Genomic DNA, 20,910 nt, shown 5'->3' with positions numbered 1-20,910 from the left:
CCTAGTTGTTTTTTTTTTTAAGAATCTTCATCTGAAAGGAACATTTTCTCTAAAAAAGAAAAAAAAATCTGTTTTTGTTTGTGGGACGCATCTTCCCTTGGAGAATATGGTATTACCAGGTGTGGAATCTTGGCATTAAACTAAATTTCCCTTTCTCTTTCCTGAACTGATGGAAAGGAGGGGGGTGGGTTGGGGGAGGGGAGGGGTGGTGGTGGGATATACATATACATAGATGTATATAGATGCACATCTCCAGACCTGTCCAGTATCTGGAAAGAAGGTCTTTCATTAGGTCCCAGACACCCCTGTTTGTCCCCAGCTTCCTGTGCTGAAACTGAGGTTTTAGAAGAATCTCAAGAGATTTTCTTGGGCTAGGTTGTCCAGACGGGGTTTTTTTTAAAAATAGCATCTCTCCTTTATTTTATAGAGGAAAAGATAATGAAGAGTATCTCCCCTTTCCCAAATATAAAAAGGATGTTTTTCTGTTGCTTTCATAATTGAATTAAAAATCCCTCCATGATAGTTTTTAATATTTTCTTCACGATTATAATGTTCTTCCTTTATCTGAGCCATGGAAAGGTTCACAGAAATATAACATAGAAAATATTCTTACTATTTAAAAAGAACTGTCTACAGTTTTGGTATTATAGATGATTTAAAAATAGTTTATTAGGTGTCTTCCCACATTTAATACAGTAATTGCAGAAAATTTGGGAAATTCAGAGAAATAGATGCAAAGAAAAGCAGATTCTCGTGGTCCCTATACCCGGGAGAATAAACAACTACAACAAAAGCCTTAAACTTACTGTTTTCATGTGTGTTCTTTATCTGTGAAGAGTTTTTACACCTTTCTCTGTGTTGAGTTTTTGTTTCTTGGTTAGGATCATACTCTAAATGCAGTGTTGTTTCCTGCTCTGTTGGAAAGATGTCTCAGGTTCAGAGACAGCGGATTCAGGGCTTCTTTGCTGAACCTACCCTGTCACAGGTCAGCTGGCAGCCTGGGTCATGGAGTGCCTCAAAGACTTGCTGTGTGGTCCATGCTACTGAGTGCTGGGCGGCAGAGAGGACCTGCCTTCCCAGCTCACAGAATCGCTGGAGAAGACAAGCAGATGTTTTCATGGCCACTTCTGTTTTTTTGGAGTGGAAAATTTCAAACATACAGAAATAGAACATTACAATGGACCCTGTGTGCCTTTCTCTCAGCTTCAACAATGGTCAATTTATAGCCATCTTTCTTCATTTAGATCCCAACCTCTTTTCCCACACCCTGGACTATTTTGAAGCAAATCCCTAACATCCTATTATTTCACTAGTAAGTATTTCTATACACATCTCTGAAAGAAAAGGACTCTTCCTTTTCATCCTGTAATATTATCATACTTTAAGAACTTCTGTAATATAATCAAATATGAAATATCTAGTCAGGGCTGAGATTTATCTGTTTTCTTTTTTTTGGGTTTGTTTGTATCAGGATCCAAAATAAGGCCCAGACATTGCAATTGATAGACATGCCTCTTCAGTACCTTTCAGTCTGTAGGTTCACCCTTCACTATCTTTTCCTTGCAATTTATTTTTTGCCAAACCAGACCATTTATTCTGGTCTCTTGGCTGGATTTTGCCAATAACATCCCGCAGAGTTAAATGTTAAGTGTTCCTGTGTTTAACATATTCCTTTAGCCACCAAATTCCTTGGGAATTGGTAGTCACATCTAGAGGCTGGGTCAGATTCTATTTCCAGTTTTTGTCAAGAATACTCTAAGTATGTTCCCTCTGTGTGTGTGTGTGTGTGTGTGTGTGTGTGTGTGTGTGTGTGAGTGTGTGAGTGTGTGTGAGAGAGAGAGAGAAGGAGAGAAAGAGAGGGATGTGAACAGTTAACGGTGACCCTTGCTGCCTAATCGATTGATTAGGGGTTTCAAAATCTTCATTGCCATCATTTCTTCATTTATTAACTGGAATACTTGAATAAAGAGAAACTTCTTCTAATCAGCTACTTGGTTCTCCTGGGTAAAATTTATGTAGAAAAGGCAGGAAATATGTCTGATTCTTTCTCTTTATTTACCAGTTTTTAAAGTAATTACGGTTGACCCTTGAACAACATGGGGGTTAGGGGTGCTGATCCTTCATGAAGTTGAAAATTTACATATAACTTGCAGTCCGACCCTCCCCATTGGTGGGTTCAACCAACAGCAGATTGTGTTGCATTGTAGTATTTACTACTGAAAGAAACCCACATATAAGTGGATCCGCACAGTTCAAACCCATGTTGTTCAAGGGTCAACTGTTGTTGGCTCCATTAGCCAGCTAATTAGTAATGTCCTCAAAAGGTAGCCATTGAGAGAGAGTGAGAGAGGTATGTGACTCATGAAGAATTCATGAATGAAAAAATATTGGTGTTTTAATCCATTGCATTTATTCTTGACACTAAAATTGTCCCGTCTTTGGCCAGTGGGAGTCCCTTGGTGCTGGCTCCTGGATCCTCTTGATATGATTCTAGTGGTCTTTGACAGCTTCTCTGCTTTCTGTATGTTAAGATATTCGAGGCCAGTGGTTCTCAAAGGATAATGTGAGGGTGCCTGAGGGTTCCCAAGACCCTTTGAAGGGGTCTGTGAAGTCAAAACAGTTTTCATTGTGGTACTAAGACATTGTTTACCTCTTTTATTTTCTCATGTGTTTAGTGGAGTTTTCTAGAGGCTACATGTTGGCTCTTGGAATGTGTGTATATTCTTGTTTTCTAGAATTTGAGTCTTCAATAATCTCTAAGAATGTAAAGGGGTCCTAAGACCAAAAAACTTGAACTGCTGCTCTAGGCTCGTTTTTTAACATTTCTTGCCATGTACATGGAATCACTGGTGACCTTGTAAATCAGCTCCCTTTTTTGTTAACTCTTTTATTATGTGGGTGTGATCTGCTCCAAATCTCAAAGCTAATAAATAGCAAAACCAGAATTTGAACCTAGATTTTTATGCAGTAGTTTTTTTCCCTGTAAAACAATCACTGATGTCCAAAATTTATGATTAATTAAAGCTTAGAAATTGTAAACACTGCCCGAAATGCCAGACATGTACATTTTAGAGGCCACCAAACAAAATTAGCAGTTCTTTTTCTCCAACGGAATGGCTGTCAAAAAGGGAAAAACAGATGTAGAGGCAGGATGAGTGGTTGCTATAGCTCCATGATATAATGTAAAACTATGCACTGAATATGTTGTTTTTCTGGTCACAGTAAGGAAATTCAGAATGCAGTAGTAACTCATTAGCATGGCAGCTTTTAAAGATTTCAGTCATCTGGCGAAAAGCCTGCTTGGCCCGTGGAATTCAATAATGGCTCATGCGGGCTTCCCTGGTGGCACAGTGGTTAAGAATCCCTGCCAATGCAAGGGACACGGGTTCAAGCCCTGGCCGGGGAAGATCCCACAAGCCGCGGAGCAACTAAGCCCGTGCGCCACAACTACTGATCCTGAGCTCTAGAGCCCGCGCACCACAACTACTGAGCCCACGTGCCACAACTACTGAAGCCTGCACGCCTAGAGCCTGTGCTCCGCAGTAAGAGAAGCCATGACAACGAGAAACCCGCGCACCGCAACGGAGAGTACCCCTGCTCACGGCAACTAGAGAAAGCCCGCGCACGGCAACGAAGACCCAACACAGCCAAAAATATTAATTAATTAATTAATTAAAAAAATAATGGCTCATGCGTTTCCCACTAATTTCTGAACCCAGGTACCAATGGATTGCTTGACCATGTAGCTTAGAAATACCTTTTTTTCATCTTGTAGTTCGTTGAATCAAATCCTGCAAGAAAACATCCTGCAGTTTTCAGATAATGGTGCCTTAAGCCTGGAACATTAATTTTTCCATCACTAGTTTGGGATTAGCAGATGCAAACTATTATATATAAAATGGGTAAACAACAAGGTCCTACTGTATAGCACAGAGAACTATATTCAATATCCTGTGATAAACCATAATGGAAAAGAATATGAAAAAGAATATATATTTAAATGAATCACTTTTCTGTACAGAAGAAATTAACAACATTGTAAATCAACTATACTTCAATCAAATTATAAATAAATAAAATAATTTTTCCATCACTGAATAGTATACAAACCTCTAAAAGATGGTTGTGGTTCAGGTGGGGAGTGAGGCAAAGAATTTGTCCAGAGTTTCAGGACTCTCAGTAAAATGCAGATGTCTTTGTTGGAAAGTAGATTTTGAAGACTAGTATGTTTTTTTCTTTATGAGCAAACTCATTTTCCACTGGAGCCTTGCTTGTGATTTTTCTCGACATTAAATGTCATAGCAAAATGATTTAAATATCTGCTCTAGGTGACTGGTTGCATTTAGATTTATGGATTTGTAAAGTCAGGTGCCTGGGCTTTTCTAGCAAGTCATTCATTGACGTTGCTGAAGATAGTTTTAGAATACATGCAAGTTAGAGTAAAGGTAGTGTTTCATAGGGATGGGCAGTACCATGGGTCATGTCAAAATTTTATTTTCTTTCATATTTGCCACTTTGACCAAATTGCAAAAAAAAATTTTTTTTTTAAATTTTATGTTCAGTTCACTGAACAGTCCTGTCTCCATATGCTCACTGAACCACAGCATGTGGTTTATGATGTAGCAAGCCTTGAACTTATGGCTGGGGAATGTCAGGAATTTTGGGTTCTGGTGTCATTGAGGAAAATGGTCCCGCCTTTCTAGACTTTGGTTTCCTGTTTAGAAAGTTCTGTTCCTTCATAAGGACCTTGAAGTTCTAGGAGGGAAGGTGCTGTGTGTGTGGAGTTTTCCATGAAGTGCAGTCCTAACGAAAAGGCTGAGTTAAAGGTAGGTGAATGCTTTATAAAAACATGTTTTACATATATATGAGATATTTATTAGTTTATGCCACACTTATTTATTTACTTAAGTATGAATTAGCCCCAGGCAATTTGAAGTCAGATTTAAAATTCAGGTTTTGTTTACTTAATGCCCTCTTTCTCTTAAGGAGGAATAGAAAAGCTTAGGAAGTGGAAATTGAAATTGATTTGAATTGCCTGAACAGGCTTACTGGAGAATCATTTTATTGAGGTGAAAATGAGGGCCAGATTATTTTTGTCTTGCTGTGTGTCTGATTCCAAGCAACTATGGAGTAGTGCATAAATCTCATTCCAAGCCTCGGGGAGAATATCCATCATAAGGTGAGCCAGAATGTAACAACTCTTTGTGATGGCTACTTTGGCTAAAAATCTCTAATGGTGAGAACTCAGAATTACACGAGTGCATTTGGATGTGGGATCGATTATACTGATGATTCCCACGAGGAAAAGGAAACTCTTTTAGGCTCTCCCAGTGTGTTTTTGCAGCTCTGAAGACCTCTTGCCTGTTCCCCCAAAGCTCAGTGAGCCACTGTTGGGAGCAGTTGTGTTCTGTACTCTTGAGGTGAAGCTGGACTGGTGTGAAAAGTGGGGATAGCCTATTAAAACAGCATTTCTCTCTGGGGAGGTGCTTTTACTCTTTCAAGAAAAGATAAGTAGTGGCATTGACTGATCTGTAACATACAGTGGCAGTCACTGCTGCTTAAATTTAAGATCATGTGATGTTCAAATGTGTGGTATTTTGATTTGGTAGTAAGTGCAGGTTTTTTGTGTGTGATGTCATTTTTGCATGAAGAGTCTATATGTGGGTGCTTTGGAGCCCAGTAACAGAAACCAGTGGGACTGGAAAAGCTGCTCTGTTTAGTTGAGGGTCAACACCAAGTTGGAGTGAGTTCTCAGAGAGTATGTGACACTGTGGCCATGCCATGTTCCTTAGTGAGTGGGATTGGGCTTGTTGGGTTTCTGTTTCACTGAGCGGGGAGAGCTTTTGTGTGCATTTGACTATGCTCCATGATATGTGGAACATGACATTTGTGGACTTAGGTCTGGGGAAAAATGTGGTTTAATTTTTTATTGCATAGTTTTGTATAATTTGTGTAATTTTTCTCTCTGTCGCTTTGAGAAGCAAGTAGAAAAATGGAAAAGCAAAGAACTCAAGTGATCTGCAAATGAGATTAAGAGGAAAAAAGTCTCCAGGAAATAAGATACGTGTATGTTTAAGTTTTAGAACATCAGGTATTAAACCCAGTGATGGAGAATTCTCTACTGGGAGTTCCCTAGTAGCTTAGTGGTTAGGATTCCAGGGTTTCACTATCATGGCCTGGGTTCAGTCCCTGGTTGGGGAACTGAGATCCTGCAAGCACGTGGTGGGCCAAAAAAAAAAAAAAAAAAAAAAAAAAGATTTACCACACTATTTTGAAATTTCACTTTCTAAAAAAATTTTTTTATTGAAGTGTAGTTGATTTTCTGCTGTACAGCAAAGTGATTCAGTTATACATATCTATGTTCTTTTTCATATTCTTTTCCATTATGATTTATTACAGGCTATTGAATATAGTTCCCTGTGCTATACAGTAGGGCCTTGTTGTTTACCTATTTTATATATAACAGTTTGTATCTGCTAATCCCAAACCCCTAAGTTAGAAATTTCACTTTTTCATTGTTGCCTGACTTAACTCGATGTCTTGAAAAGTCTTATTTTTAAAGTTGTTTAAAGTTGTTCTGAAGTCAAAGCAAAACAAATTTGCTAGAAACAATCTTGGCTATCATCTAGTGTACCTCTGTACTTGCTGAAGAATCTATCCAGTCGCTCACGGAGAAAGTTATATCTGAGTCTCATTATTCCCCATGCCTAGCACTAGATTTAACACATAATACATACTGGCTGGCTGGTGGGCTGACTAGGGTAGTACTTACTTTAAAAAGAAAAAAACAAAACAAAAACAAAACTTGACACAAACCTTTTGGCCAGAATGTACTTGAATAGAGTCTTAGTGGAAAATTTGTAAAGTATGGTTAAGGGTATGAGAACAACTCTTCTGGGCTTCCCTGGTGGCGCAGTGGTTGAGAGTCCGCCTGCCGATGCAGGGGACACAGCTTCGTGCCCCCGTCTGGGAAGATCTCACATGCCGCGGAGCAGCTAGGCCCGTGAGCCATGGCCGCTGAGCCTGCGCGTCCGGAGCCCGTGCTCCGCAACGGGAGAGGCCACAACAGTGAGAGTTTTGGGATTTAGAAACTTTGCCCTTCTTCAATGAATTGTTAGATCCTAATGTCTTTAGAATGTAAATTCTAAAAACTTCTGATGTGTAAAATGTATAAAAACATTTTGGTGCGTAAAATATCATTTGTGTTACACATTTTCAAGCTGGTAGTCTTTTTACCATTACTTTGTGAGTATTATTTAATTACTATTTGAGAATCAACAGAAGAATGAATGAACAAGGATCATCGTTCCCGATAGACACTGTCCCATATGCCAAAAATTAAATATAATGCGGATTTTAAAGTTCAAACAAGAGTTTGGTAAATTAATATTAACATTCAGTGATTTCTTAACAACCTAAAGGAGTTTATTTTATCAGGTCATGACCATGTTTGGAAAGCTGAGAATTTGAACTTGAACCATACTTTTTCTTCCTTTAAGTGAATTGTGGCTACTTCCCATGGGTAGAGCTGGGTCTAGGATCTGATCATTTTGCTCATGTGAGACTCAGGAAAATTGGTTTCTGAAGCTGTTTGAAGGAATTTCCCATCCTCCTATTTGGTTTCATGCTTCAGGTACTGGTGCCGGCTCCATGGGCAAGTGTCTAGAGTGGAGAGGGAGCAAGGCCTGCACATGTGGTCCTTGTTTGGTGAAAGGCTGCCCAATGTGTGTCCACTCCTGGAGATTCTGTCCATTCTCAGTTTATTTGGGGACTTTAAGATGGCATGATAATAACTTGGGTTTCTAGAAACCCTGCTTTATGACCTAACAAATGTGTTGTCTGTGAGATCTCTTTTTGAGATGTTCTCACTAGGTCAGAAGAATCTAACCATGCTGGAGTATTGCAGGGATCATTTCTTTCGTGGCTAAAATCTTCAGATTTGGAGAAAAGAATCCAAATATCTTCTTTATTTCATCCATTCCTTCCACAAATGTTTATTGAGTATGTCTGGTGTGCCAGGCACTCTTCTAGGTGCTAGACAACATGGACATAATTCCTTGTCCTTATAGAGCTTCTCGTTGGGAGAAAGGCACACAAATAAATATGTCAGATGGCGATATGAGCTCTGGAGAAAATTAAAACAGGGATGGGAGATAGGAATAGGGCTGAGGGAACCGTATTAGGACCTGGGGTCTTGCACTACTTCCGGGAACTGAGTAGACCCACAGGCATGAAACAGCCCAGTCCTTTCTGTTTTGTGGCTGATCCTGCTGTCACCTTATTGCCAGCATTGTCACTGTCACAGTCGGAAGGCGTTCATCTCACACTATTAGCAAGATTGTGTACAGAATGAGTCATATGAATGAGTCCCCAAGACTGGCAGCCCTTATGTGGACACATGCAGAGGACTTATAGATGACAAATTTTTCAAATGACGGTATTCATTCAGCAAATATTTACTGAATGATGGTATATAGACAAGGCATTGTGGGGAATAACAAGATAAATCATGTATATACCTTGCCAACAGAATGTATGGTCTAGTATATTTGTATGTAGTAGATCATTTGCAAGCCAGCGATTCCACATTTGAGATAGACCACGAAAAGTCCATAGCGTATGCTGATTTGGTCTTTTGTTGAGGCATGGTTTTTCAGTCAACTGCTTTGGGAGGTGGGTATGGGGTAACTAACCTAAGAGTGGTGGATTAGCAGTTGCCCGGTGTCCAAATTCCAGGGCAGCACTGTTTCTACCCCTCGTTTAATGTGTAAAATGCACATCTGAAGTGAAATACGCTTTCTTTGTGAGAGATTGCTCTGAGAAAAAAAGCCAACTTCTAGCGCTGGTGATGAAAGTGCCAATCCTAAGGCGTGATGATTCTTAGCCAGAAAATGGAATCATTGAGGGTCTCAAGGAAATACCAAGCATTTTGCTCCCTTTATAAGGGGAAATCACGTACTATACTAGTATTTTGCCAGCTTGGAGATGAGCCTCTCATGAGTGTATTATTTGGGTGGATCTTGATAAGGTCCCTAAGGAAAGTGTGGACGTGGGAGGGTTTATCCCCCTTGTCTGAAGGTGCCTCTCAGAGGAAGCTAAGCAAAGCTTCTTCATGAGCTGCTTCACCTGCGTCGTAATATCCAGTTATTCCCATTCCTTCCAAGTAAAGGGTGACCCATCTTTGTGTGAGGCTCCCTGGCATTTATTACACAGATGGGATCAAAAGTTTACTGTATAAAACATAGTTTTATATATGTATGTGTGTGTGATATATATACATATATATACACACACACACACACGCACACATATGTACAGACATGCATCCATACATATCCACAGAGAGCAAGGGAAAGCTTGGGAGGGGAGGGAAAAGTCATAAAATACAGTGGCCGAGGCTGTAGGTTAGTCACCAAAACCCACATTTCCCTCTTCCTGAGCCCACAGCAAGAATGCATTTTCCAAGCTCCCTTGCACTTAAGTGCGACAGGTAACTGAGTTCTAGCCAATAGCGTGACCCTGATAAAGATGGCAGAGCCTTGCAGCCTGAATCCCTGTTTCAGTGTGAATAAGAGGAAGACCTCATTCACCCCTTTCCCAGGCACAAAGTTCTGAGGTGTTTGAGCCATAATATATTTAGAGGTCTGTTTCAGCAGTGACTAGCCTTCCCTTACTAATACTGATTCTCTGTGTGGTAAATGAGAGAGGCAAAAACCACAGTTTCAGGGCTTTACTCTTACTTCATTGGGACCGTGGACCCAGTTGTTGCTACCTGAATGTCAGAATCAGTGCTCTTGGAAGGGGGTGGTTATTGTGCTTATAGGTTCAGGCTGTGTGCTTATTACTGCACTCACCATTCAGTGCTTACAGAGAGCTACGCTTCTTCTTGTAGCCCCAGTGGCTGAGGGTAGAGTGCTAGCTGACCCTGATTTTTTTTTTTCCTCTTGTCCACAAATATTTTAGTTGACCAGACCACCTCAAACGGTACTCTCAGCTGGAGGTAACAAAAAACTCAAGTCAAAGAGAACAAACAGGTGGTTGCCAGAGGGGAGGGGGTGGGAAGAGGAAAGAAATGGGTGAGGGAGACTGAGGTGCAAATTTCCACTTGCAAAATAAATGAGTCACAGGCATGAAATGTACAGTGTGGAGAATATAGTAAGTAACTATGTGATGTATTTGTAAGGTAACTAGATATTGCGGTAATCATTTTGAAATGTGCAAAACTATTGAATCACTATGTTGTGTAACAAGAACTAACATGGTGCTGTAGGTCAATTAGACTTCAAAAACAAACAAACTCATAGAAAAAGAGATCAGATTTGTGGTTATCAGAGGTGGGGAGTGGGGAGGTGGAATTGTCAAAAGGTACAAGCTTCCAGTTATAGGATAAATAAATACTAGGGATGTAATGTACAACATGATAAATGTAATTAACACTTCTGTATGTTATGTATGAAAGTTGAGAGTAAAACCTAAGAGTTCTCATCACAAGAAAAATACATTTTTTTCTATTTCTTTAATTTTGTATCTATATGAGATGATGGATGTTCACCAAACTTATTGTGATAAGTCAAATCGTTATGCTGTACGCCTTAAACTTATACAGTGCTATATGTCAATTATATCTCAACAAAACTGGAAGAAAAAAATCGAGTGGATTTCCTATAGGAATAAACCGTTTTTCACCAGTTAGTGATTTTATTAAGAGCTGAGTGGTACATTTGACTTCAGGTGCTGTTTGTCTGTGACTCTTAATCCAGTCAGACCTTCATCCACAGATTGGCACACCTCAGCTATCTTTGTATTCTTTCCCTAGTCCTCTACCCCAGAGCATAGCACAATGCTTTATATATTATGTGTGGCTAAATAAATGTTTGATGAATTAATTAATTACTTAAATCTCTTATGCTGGAAGAGCTTCTTGAGCTAGTTTCATGCTCAGTGAATAGTTCTTTCCATGGTGAACATCACTCCTGCTACGGATGTGTTGCTGTCAATTCACGTGATGTTTCATCTTGTTTAAGTTTGTGATGCTGGCCTTAGCCGATAACAGGAGTCACCCAGCATGAGGTTTGAGAAGGGAGAGAGGTGATGGGCTAAATGGTTGCTATATGAGTGTAGTAGCATGTGTCTTGACCTGGTTCCAAAGGCACTTGTAGGGCTCGTGTCTGGTAGATGATACTGAGGCACATTCGTATGCTTTTCTTGGCAAAAGAGTCCTCTCATGTTATTATATGTACTGTGCCGCTTGATTTAATAGAAGAACAACAGATTAGTTTTTATCTGCCTGGTAACTAGGTTTGTATCTTGGGTCTTGCTTGACTCAGCAAAGGTTCTAGAGAATTCTCTGTAAAGAGATACATGCACATTCATAATTAGGCTTGTTTCCCCTAATACAATTACAGCTGAAATCTTTCCCTCAGGGATTTATGCTCCTTCTTAAGAGCACGTTTTAATATCGGTAACACAACAGAAGGATGACTTAACAGGATTGAGGACACTAATGGCTAGGAAGGAAATTAGGCGTTTCATCAGCATATCTTCGTTTGAGCAGCAGTGGGGTTACCTTCCATGTCTTTCTTCACTGGTCCTTCCTTCCTTTCCAGCTGAGAGGTGACTTTGAAAGAAGCTGGCCAGAGCTTTTCTCTGATCTTGCTCTCCTCAATTCTTTTGTCAGTTTATGATCCTTTTGCCAAAAGTCAGTGAAGCAAAAGATCATCTTCACATCTTTGATTGTTTGACCCTTACATTCAAGAATCTGCGATGTGAACATTTCAGTGCGGACTTACTTGTTGCTAAACTTCAGCTGGCTTGGCGAAGATGGGGAAACCATTGTTTCTTTAACAGGACTTAGGAAGTCACAAGAACTCAATTGTATAGGCTTCCCTGTCATAAGTTACTTAAATTGGAAGCATTTATGTTGGAAATATGCAGCTGATTATCTTCTCTCAAGGTAGTCTGTGATGATTAATAGCAAAGAAGTTAAATTTTTTCTGCATCTCAATTCACTGGCCTAAATGACATTATAGAGGCCTGAAAATACTGGTCCAGTCTCATCTACTTAAAGGAATTAGTTGTGCAGAATGTTTTTACCACAACTGTATGTTGGGTTATAAGAAAAGCAACTAGTTTGTAATACGGATAAATTAGTGCTGTCTCTAACCTTGAATGGTATTGTGATCCCACCTTTTACAGTGGTTTAAATGGTGTTGCTTCAAGTGGTAGCCTGAGAAACTAGCTCAGTCCAGAGACCTAACAGAAGGTACATGTTTGAACAGGGAATAATGATTAATAAGTTCAAGAATATTTATTGCTTGATTGTGGAAGATAATGCTACCCTCTGCTTTCATTATAGTCACTATGATGGAAAAATAAAAAAATCATCACCCCTAAAGGCCTACTTACCTTACTTCCTATCGACTGACACAACCTGCCCCACATTCAACAGAAAATTACAAGGCATGCCAACAGGTAAGAAAGAGCACAGTCTAGAGAGACAACATAATAAGCAGAAAACGGACTCTCTTATGACACAGGCGTTAGAACTATCAGACAAGGAAATTAAATGAATTGTGATATGTCAAGGGTTCTAATGGAAGAAGACAACATGCAAGAACAGATGGGTAATGTAAGCAGAGAGATTGAAACTCAGAGAAATAATTACAAGAAAATGCTAGAAATCAAAAACATAGTAACAAAAATGGAAAGTAACTTTGACGGACTTGTACGTAGGCTTGACACTGACAAAGAAAGAAACAGTGAACTTGAAGATAGATCAATGGAAACTTTCCAAACTTAAATGCAAAGAGAAAAAATAATTTAAAAAAAGAATAGAACATACAAAGTATGTGGAACAATATAAAAAGGCATAGCATATGTGCCATGCCAGAAGGAGAAAAGAAAGGAGCAGAAGAAATATCTGAAAACTAATGACAGACACCAAACCACATGTCCAGGAAGCTTGAGATGAATATTGGGTTGGCCAAAAAGTTCATTTGGGTTTTTCCATAAGATGTTACAGAAAAATCTGAATGAACTTTTTGGCCAACCCGATACCTGCGGGTTCTCCCCATACCCCACACCAAATACGTGTTGCTGTTTTTTTCCCACACCAATTCTCCAGTTCTCTGACACCAACTTGGGTCTCCAGCAGTTCAATTCAATTCTGACACTAGTTCTTGGAGTTAGTGCAGACCCTACTGGTTAAGGGCTCAGTCCCACAAGTCTGTCCCCACTTCAGATGCCAGCCACAAATGGGGTGCTCAAGGCTACCCACATTTCTGCACAGCCAATGACAAATTCTGGGGTCCCACGACCCTAACCCCCTGAGGTTGGATCATTTGCTAAAACAATTCACAGAACTGAGGAAAAGTGCTATGCTTACTATTACCAGTTTATTATAAAGGGTACAACTCAGGTGGAAGAGATGCACAGAGCAAGCTGTATGTGGGGAGGTGGGGGCACAGAGCTTCCATGCCTTCTCCAGGTGTGCCACCCTCCTAGCACCTTTGTATGTTCACCAACCTAGAAGTTTTCTAAAACTTCATTTTTAGAGGTTTTTTATGGAGGTTTCATTATGTAGGCATGATGGACTAAATCACTGGCCATTGGTGATTCAATCTCTAACCCCTCTCTCCTCCCTGGAGGCCAGGAAAGGAGGGCTGCTGAAAATTCCAACCCTCTAATCATGCCTTGGTCTTTGTAGCAAGCAGCCCCCATCCTAAAGCTCTCTTCCTAAGGGTCCACAGGAGTCACCTTATTAGCATAAACTCAGGTATGGCTGGAAAGGGCTTTTTATGAATAACGAGACACTCCTGTTACTCCTATCACTCTGGCAATTTCAAGAGTTTTAGGAGTTCTGTGCCAGGAACCAGGGGCAAAGACCAAATATATACTTTCCACTACATCACAGTACCCACCCGTACTGCCCCCCCAAAAAAAAACAAAAACAAAACACACACACACACACACACACAGAGTAAGGCATGTCTTATACAAACTGCAGAAAACAAAAGACAGAGAAAATCCTGAAGGAAGCCAGAGGGGAAAAAGAACACCTTGCCTGTGGAGGAACAAGGATAGGAATTACAGTGGCTTCTTGCTCATCAGAAACCATGCAAGCAAGGGGAGTGAAATCTTCAGAATGTTGAAAGAAAAGAACTTTTTCATTGAAACCAACAACCTTAATTGAATTTCTGTGCTCCCATCTGGGATATAAACAGGAAAGAGTAAAGAGTAAACCGTGAATGCTGCCCTCAAGCAGCTCCTAGGTGGGCTGAGAAAGAAAAGTAGATGCTGCATGGGTTTACATAAAGTCACATCCCTTCTCCGGGCCTCATTTCTTAATCTGTTAAATGAGAGTGTTGGACTAGATTAGTGGCCTTTTATGCTTTTATTTTTCCCTTTAGAAATAGAACTTTTATTCAAAGGATCTCGTCTTTAAGTTGGGAGCAAATAAAACAGGTAACAGTGGAACTGTTCTATTTGTGCTAGAATAGTTGATGGGTGGGAAGTGATGCTGAGGCTTCCCCCTCCCCATCCTCAACGAGGCTCCTGTGGGGACTCTGTGGGACCCCCAGGGCACTGGGGGAGCACTGGTGGAAAACTCTAGCCTAGCAGGACAGGGGAGCCCTTTCAGGTCTGAAGACTCTATAGCCAAGCCACTAAGCTAGTTGGATGACAGTGTTTCCTTCACCTTTAGATGTGTCTCTCTTTTGGCCTAATTTCTTCCCTACCTAAAGTTCTATGTACATCCATGTTCAGTGTCTTTTCTCATCATACCTAAAGGGCTTCTCCACTTTAGGCCCATCTTCTTGCCATTTTTCTTCTCTCATATCTCTTGTTTCTTATCGATTTTTTTCCACTTTAATTTGTGTGAGTTGACTGGCCTTTTTAGGATACAAAGAAAGTTATGAGAAGTAACACTTATTGAGTGACCACGGTGGGTGCTGTTCTAAACAGTTTGTGTAAATGATCTCATTTCATCCTCATGATACTTCATGAGGCAGGTATTAATATCATGATTATTTTACAGTTGAGGAGACCAAAGCAGGCACAAAGAGGCAAATAATGCATTGAGGTCAAAGAGTAAGAGTTGTCAGAACTGCAGCTGGCGTGTAGGTGAGCCCTTCCACCTAACTGGGGCCTAAGCTTTTTTACTTTCACTTTTTTAGTTGTTAATTCTCAGGAAGGGTGTGCTCACACTCATTCATGTCTTGATAGCTCTAGAGCTATGTCTCTGCTTCCTTTCCTGCCCCCTTCCCTTTTTTTGAAAAGAGACAAGCAAAGAAACCCTATGTGATGCCAAGAACAAGATAACTAAGGTTTAACTGAAACTCACGAGAGAAGTGGTTTGGGGATTGTTGTTCTGAGTGGTTTTCTCAGGATGGGACAGAGGAAAACGAAGCTGAGAGTTTCAGGTGCAGCAAGACCATTTAGGCTGACAGTTGCAAGTTGACCAAGGAGTTGGCTGTGAGGAAGGAAGGCAAGGGGAGAGGGGGTAGGGCCAGCACTAGCCCATTGTCAAAGTCAGGAGAGAGTAGAGTAACGATGGAAAGTGGAGACAGCTTCCTATTTTGAAAAGCTAAACAGCTTTTAGGTAATGATTTCTCCTTTTGTGCTGCGGTGCAATTTTAACATATTAAGTGTTGTATGAAAACTATTCTATTAATTGTATTAAGAATAGTCTTGGGCTTCCCTGGTGGCGCAGTGGTTGAGAGTCCGCCTGCCGATGCAGGGGACACGGGTTCGTGCCCCGGTCCCGGAAGATCCCACATGCCATAGAGCGGCTGGGCCCGTGAGCCATGGCCGCTGAGCCTGCGCATCCGGAGCCTGTGCTCCGCGACGGGGAGAGGCCACGGCAGTGAGAGGCCCGCATACCGCAAAAAAAAAAAAAAAATAGTCTTAATATAATTAGCTGAACATAATAAGAAATGTGCCATCTTTGATCTGTGCTAAAGTATATTGTTGCTACCAAGAAGAGATCAAGGCAAAAAGTAAATGGTTAACCAAATTCCTGAGGACAAAAACCTTTGAACTGCAAAATGTTATGAATGTTTACTTAGCAGAAACAAGTCTACTAAATGGCCAAGAAGCATTACAAGAAATTAACCTAGAAGCTTTTGGCGAATGTTCGACCTATTTCATCATAAATAAATTTAAAGTGTGAAAGATAAGTTTTGGGAAGTAAAATTCATGTAGATCTATTACTTTTACCTATAAAGTTACAAAACTTTAGGAAAAGTTAGCCATTTCTCTTATTATTTAAACTATTTGGGATGGGGGCAAGACTGAGTTCCAAATATGGAAACACATTTCCAATATATATAGTAAATCTATATAGCGAGATAAATAGAAAGATATTTACCTCATTGAAGCATTTTTCTTTTCCATTTACTGAGTTCTGAAAGTACTGTTCAGGTTTATGACATACTTGATTTAAAGCAGGTTCTGAAATCTGGTGTGTGTGAGGTTTTTGAAAGGAAAGCAATAAAGTGTATTGGGATCTTATACACAGTTTACTTTAGAACAGATGTTGGAAACCAGGTAGGCCTTCTAAAAGGGGAAAGTATGGGTCGATAAACATCCAGGAGAGTTCAATCACTGTATTTCTTTTTTTTTAAATAAATTTCTTTGCTTATTTTTTAGCTGCATTAGGTTTTCGTTGCTGGGTGCGGGCTTTCTCTAGTTGTGGCAAATGGGGGCTACTGTTCATTGCAGTGTGCAGGCTTTTCTCATTGCGGTGGCTTCTCGTTGCGGAGAACGTGCTCTAGGCTCACAGGCTTCAGTAGTTGTGGCCCACGGGCTCAGTAGTTGTGGCTTGCGGGCTCTAGAGCGCAGGCTCAGTAGTTGTGGTGCACAGGCTTAGTTGTTCCGCAGCATGTAGGATCTTCCTGGACCAGGGCTCGAACCTGTGTCCCCTGCATTGACAGGCGGATTCTTAACCACTGCGCCACCAGGGAAGTCCCAGTCACTATATTTCTAAGGTAGTTTTATCCAGGTGGTTTGCCTGTGGATAAATCCCAAAGATATGTTTTATTCCCAAGAAGCTTATTTTTCAAGAGCTGCTTGATAATTTGGATACCCCTAGAAGAAAAATAATTCTTTTTACTTATTTTGGGAGTCCATGGAAACTAAGGATAATAATTTCTGTAAAATTTCTGCAGTGCTGGAGATCGGGTTTAGCAGCCCGGGGCAAAATCGTACCTTCTTTAAGAAGCATTCCCACATCTCCCTTGTAGGAATTAATCTACACCTTCTTATTTATGGATTTGTTCACTCATCCAACAAGTTATTATTGAAAACCTGCTATGTGAGATTAAAACTGGGAGCAAGATAAACATAGTACCTGTCTTCCCAGAATCCGTGGTTTTGTGGGAATACAGAGTAAAGGCAGAGTTAACAGGCAGTATCATTACTGCTATAATGGGTGAAGTTAGGCTGCAGGCAAATCTGAGAAGAATTCCTGGAGAAGGTGTCATGTAAACTAAGTAGGAGCTAACTGGATGAACAGAGAGGATCAGGGACACCATATACAAAGCTGGGGACAGCTTCGTGAAGGGAATGAAGGAGGGGAGTGGTTCAGAAATGGAAAGGAGTTCAGAGTGGTTGAAGCCTGGAACATGAGAAGGAGGAAGGAGTGGCAAGGGGAGAAGCTAGAGAGAGAAACAGTGGCTCTAGAACCCTGAGAGCCGTAGTGGGTTTCACTTTCCTGATGGCACTGGTGAGCCAATGAGGTGATGGCAGATGCTCTATAAGCATCACAGTGGCGGCTGTGTAGGGAGTGCATTGGGAGGCACGAGGTTATCACCGTTCAAGGTCCAAGAGGTAAGCAACTCCGTCCCAGAATCCCACGTTTGGGGTTGATTTTCTGGGAACTAGTCCTGGTGCCATGTACTGCATCAGCCCGGATCCAGTCAGAAAATAGATGCCAGGCTGATATTTCAGATACAGGTGATCTGACGTAGGGAATTGGAGACACAAGGTGTCGGAGGGCTGGAAGAATAACTAGTGGAAGCAGAGGTAACAGAGATTTGTAACTTCAGGAAACTGGCTGCTGTCCCTGGGGGTGGGAGGAGCAAAAGGGAATGGGTGTGGTTAACTAAACCTAGAAACTCAGAGGGGCCACCATACAGCTGACGGGCCAACTGCCAAGGAGTTGCGTGGGCCTCTGGGGAGGGACTTACTTTATGGCCGCTGCTCCCACCATCCAGGGGGGTCCACGGCTAGTATATAGAGTGCTAAAAACACGGGGAACTGGAATAGCTGCTACTGTGAAGTCCGACAGCAGCTGGAAAACGGGAGAGTTCCTTCTCCCCACCTCTGCCTTCCGATCTGTCAGTGGCTCGCAATGGCAGAATTGAACAAGAAACCAGTTGCAAGGGAGTCTGGAAGATGGAGTTTGCAGATTTCTAGCTCCAGCATCATAAAGCAGAGTACGGAAGGGTGGGCTTGGGCCAAGACGGCTGGTAAATAATCTGCCCCCAGGTATTTGAGAAAAGTAACTCTAGCTCTACCGTGGGAAGTGGGTTGGAGGGAGGCAAACCGGGATATTGGTTGATCCGTTCAGAGGTTGTTATCAAGACAGGAGATGATGGCTGCCTGACTGAGGGCAAGGACAGAGAGAGAAAAAGAAGTGGGTAGATGCGGAGAAATTTAGAATGTGGAATTGAACAGAATTTGGCAACTGATATATTGTGAGGGATGAGGGCATAGATCAGAGGGAATAAAGGAGGAGGAGGGAAGGAGGAGGCTTGTGTTTCTGGTTTCTGACATAGGAACATGGAAACTGTTTAGGGGAAGATGATTCATTCAATTTTGGACTGTTGAGTCTGACGTGTCTGTGGTTCATCCAGGTGGAAATTCATTGTGGATGCCTGGGAAGAAGATGTAGATGTGATTTGTTTTCAGCCTATAAGTTTTAGGAATGAATGAAATTGCCAAGGGAGACTATAGACGGCAGAGACAAGAGAGCTGTAGGCCAGAACCCGGAGGGGTAACAGCATTTTAGGAACGAACAAGGTAGTGGAGACAAGTTTGTGAAGGCGACTGTGAAACAGTGGTCAGAGAGGTTGGAAGAAAACCAGAGCACGTGATGTCCCAGAGATCAGGGAGGAGTGTTGGAAAAGAAGGTCGTGGTCAACAGTTCAGGCGCTCTGAGGTTTACTGTTGGATGTTTTTGGTGCTTCTATACCATACTCATCAAGTCTGCCTGTTTTTCATTGTTACTTATGGGTGGTTGTCCTCTAGAATAGTGTGGGCCTGGGACACTGCAGCACATCCCTCAGCATCTGGCATTGCTGTTTTGCACATGAGTATATCTGTGATGTGTGTTTGTTGCATTGGGTTATTATAGGTATCTGCAAACTCCAGCTTGTGGATTGGCCATTTGATCTTGTAAATAAAGTTTTATTGGAACACAGGCTGCCCATTCATTTATCTGTTGCGTGTGATTGCTTTCATGCTGTAACAGCAGATCTGGGGAGTTGTGACCGAGACCCTATGGCCTGCAAAACCTAAATTATTTACTATGTGACTCTGTTTGCTGATCCCTGCATTGTGGTCTTGAAGCTGTTTTATGTAAGCTGGTAAGATTGTATCTTTGAATTTCTTTTTTTAAAAAAATCCGTTTAATATATTTAGGGAGAATATGGAGCATAGAACATGCCTTCTCTGGGTCGGTCATGGTCTTGTTTTTGGTATGAAGGCAGCAGAGCCAAGGGGAAGAAAAGTTAGCAGATGGTCACAGCAGTCTCTTCAGCACGACTGTGGGGCTGAGTAGTACCCTTATAAGGAAACCTGCCAGCCCAGGGATGGTGGGACAAGAGGAGCCCAGTGGACCTTAAAGGCATGCGTTTAAGACAGGCCTTTTCAGCCCTGTGATGTACCAGCCACTGTGCTAGGTGCCTACATTCTCCAGTAGCTCAGAATCTGGTTGGAGACACCCACCAGCAGAAACGTACAATTGCCTATAATATGCCAGACACAGTGATAAAGCTGCACATGTGGTACCTAAGAGGGGCAGCTAGCCCAGCCTGAGGAGAAGCAGCGGGAGGAAGAATGGCCACACCGGGAGGAGGCCACCAGGGCCACCAGGGCCTCGGGTGCCGCCCCGCCACGTGGGAGCTGGGAGTGGGTGTGGAGGGGAGGAGGCTGGGCGGGGAGGTCTACCAGCTCTGGAGTCGGAAGTTCTGTGTGAGAAGTAGGGCCCTTGAGGCTGTGCAGGCATGGAGACGAGTGGAGACAAGGCAGTTCTCAGAGGTCTACTTGTCTGTCACCGAAGTTTGTCTTCTAGGCATTCTTTTCTTTATTTTTTAGCTGACATATTTAGTGTGGTTTGCATTTGTGGGAATCATAACCTTGAATTGGTTGGGCTTTTTTTCCCCTCTTACATAAAGTACAGACGTCATCTTGCATTAATATGTCTTTTGACTGGATTTGTCTTGCCTTTAGGGATGATGAAAGCTCAGTGAACATAAAAAAAAGCTCAGGTTAACATAGGCAAGGAAAGTTTTCTGTTTATTTAGAACTGTGAACTTGCTGTCATTCTACTATCCACACCCCTCGGTAACAACAAATTACACATTCACAGTGATCTGACTGTGTTCCCCCAATGGCTTGTGTGAACTGATTGGGCAGGTGTTAGGCCTATTATATGAATAAAGAAAGTGAGATACATACTTAGATTTTAAGTTGCTTGCCAGTGTTCATTGCTTCCAGTAAGTCCTTTTGTTTGCCTGTAAGAGCAACTCATTCCAATTAGTTCAGGAAAATAGGAGTTTTTCATTACCTTGCTTACGAACCAGAAAAGTGGGTGTACGCAAGAGGCTCTGAGTGTTTCCTTTCCTTTTCTCTGTCTACTTTATCTGTCTGTCTCTCTCTCTCCCTCTCCTTCTCTCCGCATATCTGCAC

General features: G+C 41.6%; 1 protein-coding gene across 2 annotated transcripts in view; it reads left to right on the top strand.

Annotated features, from left to right (window-relative positions):
• STXBP6 (syntaxin binding protein 6) overlaps nucleotides 1-20,910 on the top strand; it is a 273,913-nt gene that overhangs the window by 31,096 nt on the left and 221,907 nt on the right. The window contains exon 1 of one of the 2 annotated variants that reach the window (XM_032624041.1): nucleotides 4,717-4,826. The exons of the other annotated variant lie outside the window; for it this stretch is intronic. The gene's annotated coding sequence lies outside the window, so the exon portion shown is untranslated. Of the gene's footprint in view, nucleotides 1-4,716; nucleotides 4,827-20,910 lie in introns of those variants that run through there. 2 annotated transcript variants of the gene reach the window in all.

Source organism: Phocoena sinus, chromosome 2 (genome assembly GCF_008692025.1).
Source record: "Phocoena sinus isolate mPhoSin1 chromosome 2, mPhoSin1.pri, whole genome shotgun sequence".
NCBI lineage: Eukaryota > Metazoa > Chordata > Mammalia > Artiodactyla > Phocoenidae > Phocoena > Phocoena sinus.
The sequence above is the reverse complement of the archived record's forward strand: the minus strand, read 5'-3'. Positions and strand labels throughout refer to the sequence as shown.